Source organism: Chiloscyllium plagiosum, unplaced genomic scaffold, assembly GCF_037043375.1.
Source record: "Chiloscyllium plagiosum isolate Xiang-an unplaced genomic scaffold, Cpla_swu_hap1 HiC_scaffold_15, whole genome shotgun sequence".
Lineage (NCBI taxonomy): Eukaryota > Metazoa > Chordata > Chondrichthyes > Orectolobiformes > Hemiscylliidae > Chiloscyllium > Chiloscyllium plagiosum.
Window position 1 is genome coordinate 26,930,388 of NW_028270153.1, and position 22,534 is coordinate 26,952,921.

General features: G+C 40.6%; 1 long non-coding RNA gene across 1 annotated transcript in view; it reads right to left on the reverse strand.

The window, feature by feature from the left end:
* Positions 1 to 19,942, reverse strand: part of LOC148147635 (uncharacterized) — a 311,747-nt gene extending 291,805 nt beyond the window's left edge. Inside the window, exons 1-2 of the long non-coding RNA XR_015759553.1 lie at positions 19,875 to 19,942; positions 10,215 to 10,380 (exon numbers count right to left, since the gene is read on the reverse strand). This is a non-coding gene — a long non-coding RNA (uncharacterized LOC148147635). The remainder of the gene's footprint in view (positions 1 to 10,214; positions 10,381 to 19,874) is intronic.
* Positions 19,943 to 22,534: the final 2,592 nt, after the last annotated feature.

Below are 22,534 nucleotides of genomic sequence, written 5' to 3' on the forward strand. Positions count from 1 at the left end.
AGAGGGTGGTACGTGTATGAAATGAGCTGCCAGAGGAAGTGGTGGAGGCTGGTACAATTACAACATTTAAAAGGCATTTGGATGGGTTTATGAATAGGAAGGGTTTGGAGGGATATGGGCCGGATGCTGGCAGATGGGACTAGATTGGGTTCGGATATCTGATCAGCATGGATGGGTTGGACTGAAGGGTCTGTTTCCATGCTGTACCTCTCTATGACTCTATAACCCAACTTCAGTGTTTTTGCATTGCTGCCTGCTGATTCATGAAAATCTCCTACTTATACTTTCAGTAGCTCTGAATCACAAAACAAGTGCATGCTCAACCAAAGTGTAGTGCATATTATTGTTGTTCCCTGACAGTCATCATAGTTTTATCTTCCCATCAGACTGTGCTTACCTCATGACTGTTACTTCTATGGCAGACTGGTGTAATAAAATAATTTTATGTGTTGGGTGGCTAGAACTGTTGGCTGTAAAGACAAAACAGGAGCCTGGGTGCTGCAGTGAGTAAGAAAGGCAGTAGGCACAGGAAGAGCAGGGACACTGTTGGAGAATCTGCTCATCTGTTCATATTCATGAAAGTCTGCTTCCACTAAAATTGTCTCTCAACCTAAAATGTATGTGATATAGCTAGATTTCTAAAAAAATGACCATTTCTGGGTGTCGGTTTGCTCGTTGACCTGGAAGGTTAATTTTCAGACATTTCGTTACCATACTAGGTAACATCTTCAGTGATCCTCCGGATGCAGCATTGCTGGTATTTCCAGCTTTCTATTTATATGTTTGGGTTTCCTTGGGTTGTGATGTCATTTCCTGTTCTTTTTCTCAGGGTGTGGTAAATGGGATCCAGGTCAATGTGCTTATTGATAGAGTTCTGGTTGGAAAGCCATGCTTCGAGGAATTCTCGTGCATGTCTCTGCTTGGCTTGTCCTAGGATGGATGTGTTGTCCCAGTCTTAGTGGTGTCCTTCCTTATCTGTATGTAAGGATATTAGTGAGAGAGGGTCAAGTCGATTTGTGGCTAGTTGACGTTCATGTATTTTGGTGGCTAGTTTTCTGCCTGTTTATCCAATGCAGTGTTTGTTACAGTTCTTGCACGTTGTTTTGTAAATGATATTAGTTTTGCTTGTTGTCTGTATCGAGTCTTTCAAGTTCATTAGCTGCTGTTTTAGTGTGTTGGTGGGTTTGTGGGCTACCATGATGCAAAGGGTCTGAATAGTCTGGCAGTCATTTCTGAAATGGTGGGTGGCACGGTGGCACAGAGGTTAGCACTGCTGCCTCACAGCGCCAGAGACCCGGGTTCAATTCCCGCCTCAGGCGACTGACTGTGTGGAGTTTGCACGTTCTCCCCGTGTCTGCGTGGGTTTCCTCCGGGTGCTCCGGTTTCCTCCCACAGTCCAAAGATGTGCAAGGCCAGGTGAATTGGCCATACTAAATTGCCCGTGGTGTTCGGTAAGGGGTAAATGTAGGGGTATGGGTGGGTTTCGCTTCGGCGGGTCGGTGTGGACTTGTTGGGCCGAAGGGCCTGTTTCCACACTGTAATGTAATTAAAAAAAAATGTCTTTGATGCAGGGGAGAGTGGCTAGGAGTTTGGACGCTGATTTCTCAGCAACAAACCCAAAGAAGCAGACAAAATGCATCCAGAAACCTTAGCCACTCTCCCCATACATCCAGGACAAGCCAAGCAGAGACATGCACGAGAATTCCTAGAAGCATTGCATTGCAACCGGAACTCCACCAACAAACACATTGACTTGGATCCCATTTACCACACCCTGAGAAAAAGAACAGGAAATGACATCACCACAGGAAATGACACCACCAACGCAAGGAAACCCAAACATATAAATAGAAATCAGGAAACACCAGCAGTGCTTCATCCGGAGGCTCAATGAAGATGTTATCGAGTATGGTGGCGAAACATCTAGGACAACAAGCAAACCGACATCCAGAACCTCAACCTGAGCTACAAATCTTCTCAAAACTTGCTATGTCCATTTCTATTTAGGAAATTGCAGATGAATCCTTTCTCTTTCTATAAATGAAAAACCAAATGTTTTAAAATCTAGGGAAAAAATTGAATTAGGAGAAAGTGACGACTGCAGATGCTGGAGATCAGAGCTGAAAATGTTTTGCTGGAAAAGCGCAGCCGGTCAGGCAGCATCCAAGGAGCAAGAAACCATTCCTGAAGAAGGCTCATGCCCAAAACGTCGATTCTCCTGCTCCTTGGATGCTGCCTGACCTGCTGTGCTTTTCCAGCAACATATTTTCAGCAAAAAAATTGAATTAGGCTGGTTGGGCATGGGAATCATAAGTGGGATTACCCACACCAGCTCATAATGATGAACTTTGTGCTGGCTCCTAATGATAGCCCAGTGCTAAATTTGTGACTGAGCATTGCACACCTCAACAGTAGCAACAAGCTGCAAGGCAGTTGTGTACTTTAATATCCTGTACTTCTTAAATAGCAAAGTGCATTGTGTCTGTAGCAGGTACTGCTAATGGCTGAGGAAGAGTTTATGAATAAGAGTAGAATTAGCACAACAGACGAGAGCATGCTCTAAATCTTTCTGATATACCACTAGAGTTTTTGTTGCAGAAGATTGATAAAAGGAGAGAAAGCCCTTTCCCAAGGTAGTCAGGAGATCCTCCAAGTATACTTTCCAAAGGCAGATAATTTTTGTAGTCAACGTGCAGTTTGCTCCTGAGGAACTGGATGCAGTGCTGCAAAAGGTTCAATAAGCTCTCACGAGTGGTCAAGTGTGGGGATAACTGAGACGTGGCTTCAAGGGGACAGGGCCTGGGAAATGAATATTCAAGGCTACATGTGCTATCGTAAGGACAGACTGACGGGCAGAGGGGGTGGGGTGGCCTTGTTGGTAAGGGAGGATATTCAGTCCCTTGCGCGGGGGGACCTAGAGTCAGGGGATGTAGAGTCAGTGTGGATAGAGCTGCGAAATATTAAGGGTAAAAAGACCCTCTTGGGAGTCATCTACAGGCCCCCAAACAGTAGTCTGGATGTCGGATGTAAGTTGAATCAGGAGCTGAAATTGGCCTGTCGCAAAGATGTTACTACAGTTGTTGTGGGGGATTTTAACATGCAGGTAGACTGGGAGAATCAGGATGGTATTGGACCTCATGAAAGAGACTTTGTGGCATACCTCAGAGATGGATTCTTAGAGCAGCTGGTGCTGGAGCCGACCAGGGAGAAGGCAATTCTGGATCTGGTATTGTCCAACGAACCAGAATTGGTCAGAGACCTCGAAGTGAAGGAGCCATTGGGAAGTAGTGACCATAATACATTAAGCTTCAATCTGCAATTTGAGAGGGAGAGGGTACAGTCGGAAGTGACAGTACTTCTGTTGAATAAAGGGAACTATGGAGCTATGAGGGAGGAGCTGGCCAAAGTTCAATAGTGCAATACCTTAGCAGGGATGACCGTGGAGGAACAATGGCGGATATTTCTGTGTATAATGCAGAAGTTGCAGGATCAGTTCATCCCTAAAAGGAAGAAAGATCCCAGGAGGAGGCATGGGTGGTCGTGGCTGATGAGGGAAGTTAAGAAACATATAAAGTTAAAAGAGAAAAAGTATAACATAGCAAAGGTAAGTGGGAAAACTGAGGACTGGGAAGCTTTTAAAGAGCAACAGAGGATTACTAAGAAGGAAATACGCAGAGGAAAAATGAGGTATGAAGGTAAACTGGCCAATAATATAAAGGAGGATAGTAAAAGCTTTTTTAGGTATGTGAAAGGCAAAAAAATGGTTAGGACTAAAATTGGGCCTTTGAAGACAGAAACAGAGGAATATATTACCGGGAACAAAGAAATGGCAGAGGAATTAAATGGGTACTTCAGATCTGTGTTCACTGGGGAAGACACAAGCAATCTCCCTGAGGTAACAGTGGCTGAAGGACCTGAACTTAAGGGAATTTATATTTGCCAGGATTTGGTGTTGGAGAGACTGTTAGGTCTGAAGGTTGATAAGTCTCCGGGGCCTGATGGTCTGCATCCCAGGGTACTGAAGGAGGCGGCTCGGGAAATCGTGGATGCGTTGGTGATTATTTTCCAGAGTTCGATGGATTCGAGGTCGGTTCCTGAGGATTGGAGGGTGGCTAATGTTATACCACTTTTTAAGAAAGGTGGGAGAGAGAAAGCAGGAAATTATAGACCAGTTAGTCTGACCTCAGTAGTGGGAAAGATGCTGGAGTCTATTATAAAGGATGAAATTACAGCACATCTGGATAGTAGTAACAGGATAGGACAGAGTCAGCATGGATTTATGAAGGGGAAATCATGCTTGACTAATCTTCTTGAATTTTTTGAGGATGTAACTCTGAAGATGGACAAGGGAGATCCAGTAGATGTAGTGTACCTGGACTTTCAGAAAGCTTTTGATAAAGTCCCACATAGGAGGTTAGTGAGTAAACTTAGGGCGCATGGTATCGGGGGCAAAGTACTAGATTGGATTGAAAATTGGTTGGCTGATAGGAAACAAAGGGTAGTGATAAATGGCTCCATTTCGGAATGGCAGGCAGTGACCAGTGGTGTACCGCAGGGATCCGTGCTGGGACCGCAGCTTTTTACAATATATGTTAATGATATAGAAGATGGTATCAGCAATAACATTAGCAAATTTGCTGATGATACAAAGCTGGGTGGCAGGGTGAAATGTGATGAGGATGTTAGGAGATTACAGGGTGATCTGGACAAGTTAGGTCAGTGGGCAGATGCATGGCAGATGCAGTTTAATATGGATAAATGTATGGTTATCCACTTTGGTGGCAAGAACAGGAAGGCAGATTACTACCTCAATGGAATCAATTTAGGTAAAGGGGCAGTACAGAGAGATCTGGGTGTTCTTGTACACCAGTCAATGAAGGCAAGCATGCAGGTACAGCAGGTAGTGAAGAAGGCTAATAGCATGCTGGCCTTCATAACAAGAGGAATTAAGTATAGAAGCAAAGAGGTGCTTCTGCAGCTGTACAGGGCCCTGGTGAGACCATACCTGGAGTACTGTGTGCAGTTCTGGTCTCCAAATTTGAGGAAAGACATTCTGGCTATTGAGGGAGTGCAGCGCAGGTTCACGAGGTCAATTCCTGGAATGGCAGGATTACCTTACACTGAAAGACTGAAGCGACTGGGCTTGTATACCCTTGAGTTTAGAAGACTGAGAGGGGATCTGATTGAGACGTATAAGATTATGAAAGGATTGGTCACTCTGGCAGCAGGAAACATGTTTCCGCTGATGGGTGAGTGCCGAACCAGAGGACACAGCTTAAAAATACGGGGTAGACCATTTAGAACAGAGATGAGGAGAAACTTCTTCACCCAGAGAGTGGTGGCTGTGTGGAATGCTCTGCCCCAGATGGCAGTGGAGGCCCAGTCTCTGGATTCATTTAAGAAGGAGTTGGATAGAGCTCTCAAAGATAGTGGAATCAAGGGTTATGGAGATAAGGCAGGAACAGGATACTGATTAGGAATGATCAGCCATGATCAAATTGAATGGCGGTGCAGGCTCAAAGGGCTGAATGGCCTACTCCTGCACCTATTGTCTATTGTATATTGTCTATTGTCTATTGCCATGGAATTCATCTTCAAATGCCATATGAATCCAACTAGACCATTAGACTCCACACTGTTGAGATCATCATACCCCTTTCACTCACTTACCAACAATTGATTGCAGAGATGATAAAGTCAGCCATATAGTTGATATTAAAAAGAATAGCTATCAACTCTGCAATGATATCAGTGACTTGGTTGAGTGGGTGGAAGAGTCTGGAGGAGCGTGACGTAATGCATTTGGGAAGTGGTGAGGAACAAACAAAGCAAAAGAAGATAGAACAGATGGGAGGATATTCACAGGGAAAAGGAAGAGAGAGACATTGGATTGCACATCCACAGTTTTGAAGGTGGGAAAAAAAGCAAATGGAATACATTCATTTATTGGATGAGACATAGAAAACAAAAGCAGGGATGTAATACTGGGACTGTATAAAATGCTGGTTAAGCCACAGCTATAATTTTGTGTAAAATTCTGATTACAGAAATGACATAATTCACCTCGAACGAAAACAGACCAGCTTGAAATAAATGTTGCCTGGGCATGAAAATTCCAGTTATGATGCATGATTTGATGATTTAGGATTTTTTTTTCTCAATGAGAAGACAATGGATGACTTAAATGAGGTGTACAAGGTGATGAGAGATCTAGATGGAGTAGACAGAGAAGATATTTTTACCCCAGCAGAGAGATGCACAAATTTAAGATGATTGGTTGAAGGATTAGAGGGGCGATAGAGTCATAGAGATGTATAGAATGGAAACCGACCTTTTGGTCCAATTTGTTCATGCCGACCAGATATCCTAAATTGATCTAGTCCCATTTGCCAGCATTTGATCCATATCCCTCTAAACCCTTCCTAATCATGTACCCATCCAGATGCCTTTTAAATGTTGTAATTGCATCACCATCCACAACTTCTTCTGGCAGCTCATTCCATATATACACCACCCTTTGTGTGAAAATGTTGCCCCTTAGGTCCCTTTCAAATCTTTCCCCTTTCACCTTAAACCTATGCCCTTTAGTTTTGGACTCCCCTACCCTGGGCAAACTATACCAGGCCATAAGTCAGAACAGTTCAAATATTCTGAACATCTTTAGTCCCCTTACCTCAGGAAAACAATACTGATAGTTGGGGCAGTTTCAGACAAGGTTCACTCTGCTGATACTGGATTTGGAGGGATTGTGTTATGAGCAGATGTTGAGCAGATTTGGCTTGTACTCATTAAGATTTGGAGGAATGAGAAGAGTCATCATTGAAGCAGAAAATTCTTAGGACAGTTTGAAAGGGTAAATGCAAAAGAGTTGTTTCCCCTTGCAGGAGGATCAAGGACCAGACGGCATAATCTCAGAGTAAGGGGTCATCTTTTCAAGACAGAGATGTGGAGGAATTTCTTCTCTCAGGGGATTGCGAATTTACCACAGACAGCTGTTGAGGCTGGGTCATTAAATATATTGATGGCTGCGAAAAACATATTTAATCAGTAGAGAACTCTAGGAGTAATGAGGATAAGGCAGGGAAGTGGAGTTGAGGATTATCAGATCAGCTATGATCTTATTGAATGACGGAGCAAACTCCGTAGGCTGAATGATTTGCTTTGGTTCTGACGTTTTATGGTGTAATGCTCTACAAAAACTGATGATGTAAACACAGTACATGACTTCATGCAGCCTACCTGAAACATGGCAGCTAGGATTATAAACAAGCTAATTGACACCAATTATCCCTGAAGCCACTGCAATTTAGCGATATCTCAAGGATTTAATACAGTATGGCTTTCAGGCACCTTAGAAAACCATCCACTAAATATTGTCGGTTTAACCAGTGACCTCCTGGGAGGTGAGCTGCCCATTGTCACAGGGTCAGGTCCTGGAGTTTGCTCCAGAAATTAGGATTTTTACCTTGAGAGAAAATTCTGGTTGTTAATTCTGATTATCTACATAGGACATAGAATATTACAGCGTAGTACCAGTCCCTTCGACCCTTGCTGTTGCGTTGATTTGTGGAACCAATCTGAAGCCCATCTAACCTATACTGTTTCATTTTCGTCCATATGTTTATCCAATGACCATTTAAATGCCCTTAAAGTTGGTGAGCCTACTACTTTTGCAGGCAGTGTGTTCCACACCCCTACTACTCTCTGAGCAAAGAAACTATCTCTGATATCTGTCCTACATCTATCACCCCTCACTTTAAAGCTACATCCCCTTGTGCTAGCTATCACCATCCAAGGAAAAAGGCACTCATTGTCCACCCTATCTAACCCTCTGATTATTGTATAAGTCTCAATTAAGTCACATCTCAACCTTCTTCTCTCTAACGAAAACAGCCTCAAATCCACCAGCCTTTCCTTATAAGACCCTCCCCTCATACCAGGTGACATCCTAGTAAATTGGCTCTAAACCCTTTCCAAAGCTTCCACATCCTTCCTATAATGCAGTGACCAGAACTGTACGTAATACTCCAAGTACAGCTGCATCGGAGTATTACAGCTGCAACACAACCTCGTAGCTCCAAACTCAACCCCTCTACCAATAAAAGCTAACACACCATATGCCTTCTTAACAACCCTATCAACCTGGGTGGCAACTTTCAGGGATCTATGTACGTGGACACTGACACTGAGATTTCACTGCTCATCTACACTACCAAGAATTTTACTATTAGCCCAGTACTCTTCATCCCTGTTGCTCCTTCCAAAGTGAATCACCTCATACTTTTCTGCATTAAACTCCATTTGCCACTTCTCAGCCCAGCTCTGCAGCTTATCTGTGTCCTTCTGTAACCTTCAACATCCTTCAGCACTATCCACAACTTGACCATCCTTAGTGTCATCCGCAAATTTACTAACCCATCCTTCTATACTCTCATCCAGGTCCTTTATAAAAATGACAAACAGCAGTGGACCCAAAACAGATCCTTACGGTACACCATTAGTAACTGAACAACAGGATGAACATTTCCCATCAACCACCACCCTCTGTCTTCTTTCAGCTAGCCAAATTTTGATCTAAACCACTAAATCACCCTCAATCCCATGCCTCCATATTTTGTGCAATAGCCTACCATGGGGAACTTTATCAAACGCCTTAGTGAAATAATCTGTCCACAGATACTCTTAAGCTTTATCAGCACTTTCTGACTGTATATCAGATTTTCAGCATCTGAATACTTGGCTTTTGTAATGAAACCAAATTTGTTTCTTGGTGGGGGCATAAATGAGAATAACAAACATTTTCTTTTGTAAATTTCAGTGCTATTGCATTCCTTATGGCTGATAAAGATAAAACTACTAGAGTGCCACTGAGTCACAGGTGTGCCATTCCATTGGAGAGATCTATCTAGTCGTGGGTTACCACACTTTGGATGAAGAGAGAAGTTGAGAAGGACAGTCCTTCATTTGTAACCTCAGTTGGTGTAGGAATTGAATCCACACTGATAGCATCATTCTGCATTACAGATCGGCTATCCAGTCAACTGAATTAATAGCCCCCAGATGAATATCCTTTATTGTCACATGCATCCAATATAAGATACGGTGAAAAGTGTGTACTGTCACTCGTACATAAGCGCCATTCACATAAGGAAACAAAAAAAGATACCTTAAAGCAATTTCAACTTTTCCCTCTCCGCTCCTACAGCATACCACTGCCAGATTCCCGGGCTTGCCAGCCCATGCCATTCCACAGAGAGTGACTCACTCCGGGCTATGCCAGGCCACGTCATACCACAGAGAGTGTCCCACTCTGGATTACACCAGCCCACACCATTCCACAGAGAGTGTCCCACTGCAGGCTATGCCAGCCCGCACCATTCCACAGAGAGTGTCTCACTCCAGGCTATGCCAGCCCACACCATTCCACAGCGAGTGACCCACTCCGGACTATACCAGGCCACACCATACCACAAAGAGTGTCCCACTTCGGACGACACTAGCTCATGCCATGTCACGAGAGTGTCCCACTCCAGGCTACACCAGCCCTCGCCATACCACCATCAGGGGCCTACACCACACCGAAGCGAGAGTCCTGCACCAGGTTTCACAGGCCAATCAACCATCTCTTTGACCATGCTGCCTCTGAAAATGCCACCACCCCTTCAGAGTCCATCAAAGCTGCTTCTTGCTCAAGAGCTCTCTTTTTCAGTTCAGTTTGAGGGAAAAAAGGATAGAAAGATAAAGATAAAAAGTAAAATGCAGACGAGGAAGACAAGATCGGGCACAAGAGCCCAAACGGTGCCTGACCCACTGCCACCATTTTGTTTATTAACTGGCATTACTATTATTTGTATTCTACATTTATTTACTTCGTACTTCTGAATTTTCGATGTGTAACCTTTCTTGTTTAAATCTTATTATTAAATCAGCGCTGACATGGGCCTTAAAATATATTAAAATCAATAAACTTCATTTTCTGCTGAAACTCTTGGATTTTAATTTGGAGACTCACATTTTTAAAAAATAAAGTTTTATGATTTGTAATATGCAATGTGAAGTCATTTATCACATACAGTGATCTGGTAGACTTGTGCTTATGTTTCCTTAATGCTCTGCTATTGTCTTCATTCTTATTGTGTCAGAGCATCATTTAAAATAGAAAGAAGATTCACAGGCTAATGAACACTAAGATGCCATGACGTGAACACACTTACTATGGCTGTAGTCGTCTTTTTATGAGCTGATAGGTAGTTAGTCCTAAATAATGCAGGGTTGCTCCCATCACCTGCATGATAGCAATGGACGGGGTAGGGGCAGAGTCTGGGGACAGGCATCTGCAGTTATTAGATATAGGTATCCTGCTGGACGTCACCCCAACACCTGCAAAGAGATAAATCTTAAATCAATACAGAATAATACCTACTGTGTCACTTAATTATTTTATACAACTGAGATAATTTATTTTGTTTTATTCACTCGTGGCATGTGCTCATCACGGGCTGGGCTAGCATTTATTGCCCAGTCCTAGTTGTTCATGAGAAGATAGTGGTGAGCTGCTTTCTTGAACCACTGCACTCCACTTGGTGTAGGTACACCCAATGTCATTAGAGGAGAGTTCTGGGATTTTGACCCAGCAATATATTTCCAAGTCAGGATGGTAAGTGATATGGTGGAAAATTTGCAGCTGGTGACCCTATGTATCTGCTGCCCTTGGCCTCCTGGATGGTAGAGTTCATTGGTTTTGAATGCGCTATCTGGGGAGACTTGTTAGAATTGCATTCTCAAATGCAATAATTTTGTAGTTGAAAGTGAGAATGCATTTTTTAAAAAATTGGTTGTTATTTAATGTGGTATTTGCACTTTTATAAAACAGAAATTATAATGCATTAAATGAACAAATTCAAATGCGTTCTTGATGCAGCTGAACTGATTTGGCTGTGTTTGTCAGGCTGTTGGCACTTCCTCTATTGCCACTGGAGCATAAAATAATTGTGTAACAACAGATATAAAAGATGCCCTGTCAAGTCTATGAAATCGTGCCATCATGATTTTTGGCTATTACTGACCTTCAGCATGTCTTTCCTTATAATATACCAAGAGTAGATTCTGCTATGAGAGCTTTGTTTGGCAATGACAGCATGTCATATCAGGTTAACAACATCTATTCAATTTTTCTGGTGTATTGTGCCATGCATAGGTCACTAATTCATAAATGCAATTGGCAGCACTTATAAGTATCAATGAATTGGGGTCTAATCTAAAAAGTACTTGATCTGACATTACAGGCCTTGCTTTCATGCAGTACATGAATAAAAGTGAGATTGATGTAACAAAGCCACTGTTAATAAATGTGGCCTGTATTACTGGACCATAATTTTGTACTTTTACTTGTACATAATGTAGAAAGTATGATTAGAAATGATCCCTAATTGTACAGAGCAATAAGCAGTAATTTAATGTTAATCCTAGTATTTTAATAACTCGCTAATGCTGGCACATTTTGTTTTCACTAGTCCACAATCAATAAGTAAATGTTGATGTCTGATATCTTCATCTAAACTGCCTGCCACCTTTCGAACATATTATTAAAATCTTGACATGAGCAATAAACTATGAACAAAATCATCTTTGTGACAGAAACGGTTAAAAATAAAAGCCTCAGCTTCTGAATCCTTGTCAATAAAGCATACATCCTGAGCACTGTTCACAGAAGTTGTGCAGAGTTGTAAGGATAACCTGTATTTATTCATTCCCATGATAGCTTCACTTCAGCATTGCTGTGTCCTGATTGGACTATGGTGGCTTAGCAACCAGACAGGAATAGGATTCAATGCCCTGTTTAACTAAGCAGAACGTTATTGTAAGCAAGATCCAGCATTACCAATTGAAATATGATTGTATTTTGCACAACCATCTATATTTATAACATACTTTTCTGCAATATTATATTCTGATTTTCAGGATTTTACAGTATAGAAGCAGGCCATTCCACCTTTCATGTCTGTACTGGCTCCTGAAAGAGCTACACATTTAGTCTATCTGAAATCAGACTAGACACTTTTTGACTCATTTGCTCAATTAAAATGATCCCCAGTTTACTGATTTCCATTTTGTTGACATCCTTCTTCCAGATTTTACACTACCCTCCATTACAACATCCATCGTCTGAAATGTAGACATTTCCATATATTTATATGTTAAAACATCTAAGTATGTTGGCAGTTAGTATTCCCACTGTAGTGTTTGAGTGTTATTATAGTGTTTAAGCATTAGTTCTCCAAGAGAATTCAGTTTTCTTGTACAACTTCAAATTTCATTCCTATAGTTGTATCATAAGATAATATATCTGAAAGTTAAAATGAACAGGGTTCTCTGGAATATTACAAAATAATTTAATTGGTTTAATATGTTCAATGCTTTAAACATTCATGTTATTGCAGAATCTCCTAAAATATGTCACCCAATGGCTTTTATTTAAGACATTCATGCAGTTTGTGGTTTTCTACATGTTAGCCTACGTAACAAACACCATCAAGACATGGTTTCTTGATGAGGGAGCTGTCTCAAAGTTTATTAACAATATTAAGGTGTAAAATTGCTGCAATTCCACAGATTTACACACTTTCCAGTTCTGTGCTTATGATGTTACTGTACATAATATAAACATAGGTGACTGAGTACACTACATTGATTGCATGATACAGAGAAAGTGGTTGGATGTCAGGCATGTACTTTTATAGAATGCCACATGACACAAGGTCATGTAACTATCTTAAAGATACAGTGTGTGTGTGATCTGAAATCTATGCCATAATAAAACCAACACCCTGCAGTGAAGCAAAAAATCATACAAACCTGAAGTACTCCATATCAATCTTCATTCTATGTGGCGTTCTCATGTGCTCTCCATGGCTAGGAGGCATTGTGACACACACTCAACACACATGCAAAATTGAACTTTCTTGGTCACTATTTTTCAATTATTCATTGGATTTGCCCAATGAGGGGCTTGGGGAGTTGCAATATTTTTAGTAATGAAAATTGAATTCATTTCGCTTACTCACTAAACTGGTTCACTCTCTTTATAAGTTGCAGTATGCATTTTCCATTTTTGCAAGATATAATTAGAAAATGAAACTGATGTCTTTTGCAAAATGACAAATTGTTTGCCATGGGGATGTCATCATTTTGATGTATCACAGCACTGTACTGATCCATCAACCAGCATGTACTTTTATCATTACTAACACGCTTCATATTTATTATTAGACCTGTCAGACAGTCTGTTTTATGACACAGTATAATTTAAAAACAAAACATTTTTGAAGTTAACCTATGTCAGTGTGATCTAATTGATTGGTGATGTGATATTTGCTTATTGGAAAATTCAATTTGGAAAAATAATGGTTCAGCTGTAGAAGCTCAGTTCAGGGAAATCTAACATTTTCCTGTTTTGCACTTACTGTAATTTTCAATATTCCTGTTGACTGACACAATGAGAAATTTCCTTTTGATCTGGTGCAGAGACGTACCCTAGAACACAAGCTTAGTGGAGCAAACATTAATGTATCAGCTTTATGTCCTGCAACACAAAAATAGAACAATCTAGCCTAGCCAATTATAATCAATCAGTATATTCTGACTCACCAGTAAAGTGATGGAAGGTGTCACCCTCAGTGCTATCAAAAATTATCCGGTCTCTGATGCTCAGTCTGGATTCTACAAAGGCCACTCAGCTCCTAACCTCATTCCAACTTTGGTTGAACCATGGATAATAAAGTGGGGAATTCCAGATGTGAGGTGACAATGACTGCCCTTGTATTCAAGGTTGCATGTGACTGAGTGTGGTATCAAGGAGCCTGAGTAACCTTTGCTCCTTCATAAGTCAGAGTAGGGATGTTCGCCGATAAATGTACAATGTTCAGCATTATTTATGACTCCTCAGATAATAAAGCAATCCATGGACAAATACAGGAAAACCTGATAATATCCAGGTTTGTTGTTACAAGTGGCAAGTGGCATTTGTGTCATAAAGTACCAGGCAATGATCATCTCCAATGAGTATATCTAACCATAACCCTTTGAGATCAACGGTATCACCATCACAAAATTCTCTGTAAGGTTACCGTCAGCCAGAAACAGAACACGACTAGCCATATAAATAGAGGGGCTAGAACAGGTCAGAGACTAGTAATCCTGCAGTAATTAATTCACCTCCTGACTCTCCAAAGTCTGTTCACCATTTACAAAGCACAAGTGAGAAGAGTAATGAAATACTCTCCACTAGCCTTGGTGAGTGCAGCTCCGACAACAGTGAAGACGTTTGACATCATCTATGATAAAGCAGCCTGTTTGATTGGCATCACATCCACAAACATTCATTCCTTCTACCACCAATGCACAGTAAAATGATAGAAGGTTGATAGTGGGGAATTTTGTCATCCTCAGTTCTGTAAAGCAGCATTTGTCTGATTTTTGATGCTCAGTTTCGTTTCTACAAGTGCTACTCAGCTCCTAATCTCATTACAGTCTTGGTTGAACCACGCCTTTAACACACGGCCTCAGGGAGCCTTAGAAAACTGGATCAATGTGAATCAGGGAAAACTTGTTGTTTTACTTGGCACAAAGAACGCTGGCTGAGGTTGTTTGAGGTTAATCTGCTAATTTCAGGACATCATTAAAAGAGTTCCTCAGGGTTGTGTGCTGGGCTCAATTATCTTCAACTACTTCATCAATGACAGAAATGGCTGGAGAAACTCAAATATTGTGAAAAGCGTCACCACTGTCTAAACAATAACTCTACTTTCTCTTCACAGACGCTGCCAGACCAGCTGAGTTTCTCCAGCAACTTCCACTTTTATTTTCAGAATTCCAACATCCACAGTTCTTTGTTTTATTATTTGTACTTCATCAATGGCTTTCCCTTAATTCTTTGGTCAGAATGTTTGGTGAAAGATCATGCAACGTTTCAAACCATTCACGACTGCTCAGATACCAAAGTTGTCTCTAATGACATTCAGCAATAGTTGGACAACATTGAGGCTTGGGCTGAGATGTAGCAAATAATATTTGCACTAAATAATGCCAAGCAGTCTAACCATCACATCTTAACATCAGTGGCATTGCCATCACCTGATGGCCCCACTAACAATAATCTGTAGGTTACCATTGACCAGAAATTGAACTGGGCCAGCCACGTAAGTAGTGTTAACACAAGAGCAGGTGAGAGGCTAGAAAATTTGTGGCAAGTAGCTTATGTTCTGTCTCCACAATGCCTGTTCACCAACTACAAAGCAAAAGTCAGAGGTGTGGTGATACACTCTTCACTTGCCTGGATGGATGGAGCCCCAACATTACTTAGGAAGCATGTCACCAACCAAGACAAAGCGATTTCCCCCAGTGAAGTCCAATCCACCATCTTGAATATTTAACTGCCTCCACCACAGACACAAGGGTATTAGTATGTACCATATACAAGATACACTGTGGTAATTCACCAAGATTTCCTTCAAACGTACCTTCTAAACCAACAAATTCTTCCATCTAGAAGGTCAAAAATAATAGATGCATGGGAATATCAACATTTGCAAGTTTTTTCTCTAGGTCACACTCCTTCATGACTTGGTACTATATCATTGTTACTTAATTATCACTGTGTCAAAATCCTGGAGCTCTCTTATGACCAGCACTGAGCATCCAGCAGGACTACAGCAGTTCAAAAAGGCAGCTCATCTCCATATTCACAGGGGTGATTAGGGATGTGGACAATAAATATTGGCCTCGCTAACAATGCCTACATCCTGTGAAAGAATAAACCAACTGCTTCAGCCATAAATTAAAAATAAAACTAAATCCGGAAGATTGAAACAAGTGCCTTGTTGAAAGATAAAGTGCTGGAGAATTATAATAACAAGCGACTGAAAGATAGAACGCCTGTATTACATGATCCACTGCCTTATTCCTTCTATTTTCTCCAGATGCTCAGTGAACGTTCGAGGCTTGTGCATGCCAATGGCCGTAGAAACTAGGAATGAATGCTTCAGCACACTGATTGACGTGCTTCGATCCTCAGAGCCCTGCGAGCTGTGGAACATTATCCCCTGTCCAAGGCACACCCAGCAGGGGCACATAGTACCTATTGCAATGTTTCACATCAATGGTCTTTTGTCAGAATAGGTTACTGTTGTACTCAAATCTCTTCAGTGGGCCTTGAAACCACAAACTTCTGACTCAATTAAGAATGCATTATTGCAAAGCTGATGTCTTTAAAATAGAAAAGTTTTAGTGTTAATAAGTGACAGCTTTCATCCTTTTTCAAAAAGAAAGTACCATACTGGATATTATCTGTAGAAACATTACATTTGATGTGTATGGATAAATTTCAGGAATATCTCAACATAAATGTGTCATATTAGTTTAAGATTTCAGTTTAAACTACATTGAAAAGCGTTAAGACATAGACCCTTCAGATTCAGGCAGTTGTCGAATTCAACAATTGATTCACTAAGGTTTGACTGCAATTGTAATTGTTTCATATTAAATATTTTAAGCACTTTTTGCATGAATGACTGGACATACATCCCAGATTTACACTCTTGACAATAACCTTCTTCAGTTATGCAAGCTTTAACGATCAAAACTACAAAATAGCTGTGGAAAATGGAGCTAAAATGTATGGTGCTATTTTTCAAAGAAGCAAGAAAATATATTCAGAAAAATTGTGATTCAGCATTACCTCCGTACCTTTTAAATATTGAAATAAATACTGATGCATCTTTCTTGGCTGCAATGCTTTTCAAAGGCCATCCTTCACTTTGGCATGTAATTCCCTTCCTGCTCACTGCAGTCTGTTTCACTCCCTTTTCTATTACACAGTTGAGTGATCTGAGAATGAGTGAAGTTTGATTTTCGAAAAAAGGTAATTAATTGACTTTCAACACTCGTTGCAATGCAGCAGCCTGAAAACTACAGTGGACGCAGTTCATTTGGAAGGCTGCCAGATTAACTGAGAATCATCATTATGCAGATCATCAGCTGTCTGTGGCAATCAAAGACTCCACATCAAGTTAATAATGGCAGCTGCTGAGCTTTGACATACAAAAATTTGTTGCGGCTGTGCCCCAGAATAGGAAGATAAGATGTTTTCTAAAAATTGGAACAGGTTATTACCCAGAGATGGAAGTAAGCTAATAAATAGCATTTCAGAGTGTATCACAAATATTTCAGCTGGTTTTTAGAATATTTCAATTCCTTGTTCATGAATAGAATCGCTGCTACGTATTTCAAATTATCTCCTGCTGTATTACGGATAAATCCAGATCTATACCACATATCCAGAATTTTGCCTTCTAGTATTTAAATTTTCTTTCATTCCTACAGTGTACTTAGTTAAAATGACAAGGTTATGAACCATTCCAAATGGGTTTTTATTACTGAAATATATTCATAAAATGAGTTGTGCAGTTCCTAGTTTAAAGCGAGGACTGCAAAATAGAAAGAAAGTGTACAGCACTCCAGTGGAATTAAAGTAACTGCTTCACATTTTTGTCAATCTGCCAGAGAATTTTCATTTTTCTTCGTAAAATCATAAGAAATAGAAGCAGGAGCAGCCATTTTGCGCATCAATGCCTACTCTGTCATTCAATTGGTTCATGGCTGATTCCATTATGGCCTTGACTTCACTTTCTGCCTTTCTATCACACTTGTAAATTGAAATTTGTCTAATCTAGCCTTGAATATATTCATGATCCTGCCTTCACTGCTCCATCCAAGACCATACAATCCCTCCTAAGCCAACTCCAGAACTGGTCACCACATTCTAAACATGTTGTAAGCAGGACTTTATATAAGGATGTTTTATACCCTGTAGAAAATGTCCTGAATGATCCTTCTTGGCTCCAAAGCAGATGTTCTCTCATTTGACGACATTGCAATTCATCTGTAACAGTTTTGTCCATTCACATAATTAGTCCCTCAGTAATTTTATGATTCAAATTCTTTGCCAACTATTCTGTCACCCTTTGCGCCATCAGTAAGTTTGGACATGTGTTCTCCGGTCCCATCATCCAAGTTGTTAATAAGTACAGGAGTAAATGAGGTCTCAAATCAAATCCTTGCCAAACTCAACTTGTCACATCCCGCCAACTGGAGTACTTGTAGATTATTCTGAATCTTTCTCCTCTCACTCAGCCATTTCTTGACAGTCAATAAATTGCCTAAATTTCATGAACCTCAGCTTTCGTCAACATTCCCTTTTGCTGAAATTTATCAAATGCTTTCTGAAAATCCAAAACACAAAGCTCCATTCACATTCCCTGTTACTTCAAACAAATTCAACCAAAATCATCAAAGTTCTCTTTCCAACTCCAAATTAGGCTTCTTTGATTAACTGAAAATTTTCAAGATGATCAATTTTCCTATCCTTTATTATATGCTCAAGCAATTTCCAAATAAGAGATATAATTATTAGCTCCCTGGTTTTTCACCTTTCTTAGTTAAAGTAGTGACATGCACAAGTTGTAATCTATTGCAATGGTCTGTGAATTAAGACAGGACAATGCTTAGAGTATAGGAGAAAATGAGGACTGCAGATGCTGGAAATCAGAGTCAAAAAGTGTGGTGCTGAAGAAGCACAGCCAGTCAGTCAGGCAGCATTCGAGGAACAGGAGAGTCGACGTTTCGAGCATAAGTTCTTCTTCAGGAATGCATTCCTGATTAAAAGCTTATGGTCGAAAGGTCGACTCTCCTGCTCCTTGGATGCTGCCTGATGTGCCATTTCACCACCACACTTTTTTGAATAGTTAGTATCTAGAATGTTCTCATCTGCTTCTTTTGAAAAACTAAGATGGAAATCATCTGGTTCTGGAGATTTCTCATACTTTAGTACCAGCATTCATTTCATTACTATTATGCAAATTCTCAAACCTGATTTCAGCATTAGTTTCCTTGAGATATCTGACATGTTGACTTTGTCTTCTACTGTAAATACTGATGCAAAGTAATTATTCAGTCTGTCTGTTGATTCTTTAGTTTTATTGTCAAAATCATAATAAATTGACTAAAAACAGTTTCATAGCTTCCATTGTCTATACGGGCACTTTACTATTGATGGTTGTTGTTAAACATTTAGTCCAAATCTATTTTTCACTTTTTATGGTTGTCTATTATACTTTAATAATAAGTTATTAACTTATTGTTTGAATTAATTTGTAACTGTGTACAAATCTCTGTCCTAGTCTGTGACTTCTACCATGAAGCACCCTGCAGGCAGATATCTTAAACTTTACTTCCATAAAAATCCTCATGTTGAAAAAGGTATTGTGTGATATATTTGAAACATGGTGTTAGAAATGGTGAGTGTCCAGAGCTGAAATAAGAGGCAGAGCACAGCGCTCTGAGCAGCCAATGAATTAAAAAAAGACCAGTGTAAACACTGCTCAAGATAAAATGGCTGCAGCTTTTCCACTACCTGCTCCTGTTCAAATTACCAGGGATATGAGGTAGAATTTGGAATTATTCCAGGGAAAATAGAATTACACAGCAGTAACAGATTTATTGAGGGAACCAGAACAAATACAAGTTGCTGCACTTCTATTGCAGTTGGGAAGAGACTGTTACAAAATATATTCCCCCTTAAATCTCTCTGATGAGCAGAAAAACACAAAACAGAAGTTGTAGAAACTTTGAATGTATGCTTAGAAACCCAAGTGAAGGTTACATGTGAACGGTATGGATCGATACATAACATTGTTAATTTAGTTTGCAGAAACCTGTGAATTTGTGAAATAAAGGAGGACCTAATTAGAAACAGAAAGCGTATAACGAATAAGGGATGCAAAAGTGAAAGCAAACATACAAAGAAAAGATAAACTTACATTCAGGAAACCAATTGAATTGCACAGAAGTACTGAGATTGTGAATCAACATCTACAGCATATTCACAGCAAAACAGACCATGTCTTACATTAACAGCAGTTGCAAATGACTACTGGAGAGATAGCAGCTGACAATTCTGACAAATCCCTATACACCATGACAGGTTGGTTCAGTCACGTTGACAAGTGACAAATACTTTGTGACTGTTGGAATGAGGACTGCAGAAGGAGAATACCAGGTCAACATAAAATATCAGATGGACACTGGCACATCAGACAACATCATGGCCTTCACAGACTGGTGTAAAATGGTTCAACATGCAATCCAAAAATGAAGTGTTTCGAAGTAAGTTTAAGTCTATATGATTGTATGATGCTTGTGCTGAGAGGATAGATTACTCTGCAAACTCATTGCAATAACATGAACAAGGATTACATTACCTACGGTATGGAAAGAAGCCAGTTGGCCCAACAAGTCCACACCAACCCTCCAAAGAGTAACCCACCAAGACTCATTCCCCTACCCTATATTTACCCCTGACTAATGCACCTAACACTACGGGCAATTTAGCATGGTCAATTCACTTGACCAGCACACCTTTGGATTGTGGGAGGAAACTGGAGCATCTGGAGGAAACCCACGCAGACACGGGTAGAATGTGTAAACTCCACACAAACAGTTGCTTGAGGCTGGAATCAAAACCGGATCCCTGGAACTGTGAAGCAGCAGCGCTAACTACTGAGCCACCATGCCCTCCTGGATCTATATTCCAGATGATAGATGATAATCAAGTATGATTCATCTTAGCTCTAGTAAGTCTAAAGCCTGGACTGGGAGACCACAACGTGCTAAAAGTGATTTGCAATGCATCGCAGAACACTGAACCACTGGCATGGAAACATCTACACAAGTACAGTGGTGTGTTCATAGGATTCGGAGATCTTCCAAGAGAATATCATCTCACAATATCAATTCAATTCCTGCTGAGGAAAACAAGATAGAAGAGCTGGAAAAGTTTGGAGTATCCAATGGCAGTTACAAGTCCTACACATAATTGATTGGCTGCATGGTAGCAATTAAACTACATGGAATGGTAAGAGGATGCATGAACCAAAACTGTCTAAATAAAACTCTGAAGAAACCTCACTATCCCATGTGAACCATTGAATGGATTGTACCACAACTTGCAGTCATAGAGTCATAGAGAGGTACAGCATGGAAACAGACCCTTTGGTCCAACCCAACCATGCAGACCAGATATCCCAACCCAATCTAGTCCCACCTGCCAGCACCCTGCCCATATCCCTCCAAAACCTTCCTATTCATATACACATCCAAATGCCTCTTAAATGTTGCAATTGTATCAGCCTCCACCACTTCCTCTGGCAGCTCATTCTATACCCGTACCACCCTCTGTGTGAAAACGTTGCCCCTTAGGTGTCTTTCATATCTTTCCCTTCTCACCCTAAACCTATGCCCTCTAGTTCTGGACTCCCTGACCCCAGGGAAAAGACTTTGATTATTTACCCTATCCATGCCCCTCATAATTTTGTAAACCTCTATAAGGTCACCCCTCAGCCTCCGACGCTCCAGGGAAAACAGCCCAAGCCTGTTCAGCCTCTCCCTAAAGCTCAAATCCTCCACCCCTGGCAACATCCTTGTAAATCTTTTCTGAACCCTTTCAAGTTGCACAACATCTTTTTGATAGGAAGGACACCAGAATTGCATGCAATATTCCAACAGTAGCCTAACCAATGCCTGTACAGCCGCAACATGACCTCCCAACTCCTGTACTCAATACTCTGACCAATAAAAGAAAGCATACCAAATGCCTTCTTCACTATCCTATCTACCTTGCAAAGGCAAAAATCTCTACTGACCTGGATATGAAAGATGGCTAAAAAGCTAGAGTAAAACAGCAGCTTTCTAGCTATATTCTGGCCACCCCTTGAGAGACATAGGTTGCACATGCTATTTGGCATTTTCGCCAGAGCATCAGTGCAAACAATTTGAGGTAAATGATCTTCCTGGAATGGAAGCTATAGTGGATGATCTGCTAGTTTATGGATGCAGCGACACAATGGAAGAAGCCATTGCTGACCAGAATCAAATTCCAGTGCAACCACTCAACAGAGCTCACCAAGTGAATCTGAAATTGAACAAAAAAATTGCAATTAAACCTTGATCAGTTAAATCTGTGATAACACATCTGCGAGTACATTCTTACGACCCGCAACATGCACGATATGTAAATTAGAAGTCTGTAACATAAGACTCCAATGCAATAGTTTCATATTCTTGTCTTTAAAGCATTCCAAGAATGTAAGAGGATTGTGATCTGTATATACAGCCATCTCTGACAAACTGGCTGTGACGTCCACATTAAAATTTTGTAAGGCCAATAGCAAATAAATCAGCCATGTGCTGACAGAAAGATGTCTTAATCCAGATCCTGAAAAAGTGAGAGCTGGAGCAGCAACGTGAAAATCAACAGACATAAAAGAAGTGCAATGAGAGGTTGGATCTGTCAACTATTTGGCAAAAGTTCTTGCCCAGTTTGTAATTGGAGTGTGAACCACTACACAACCTTATGGTCACGAGTGTGCAATGATATTAGGACATAGGACAAGCAGCAATGTTCACTTAAATTAGGCAACTC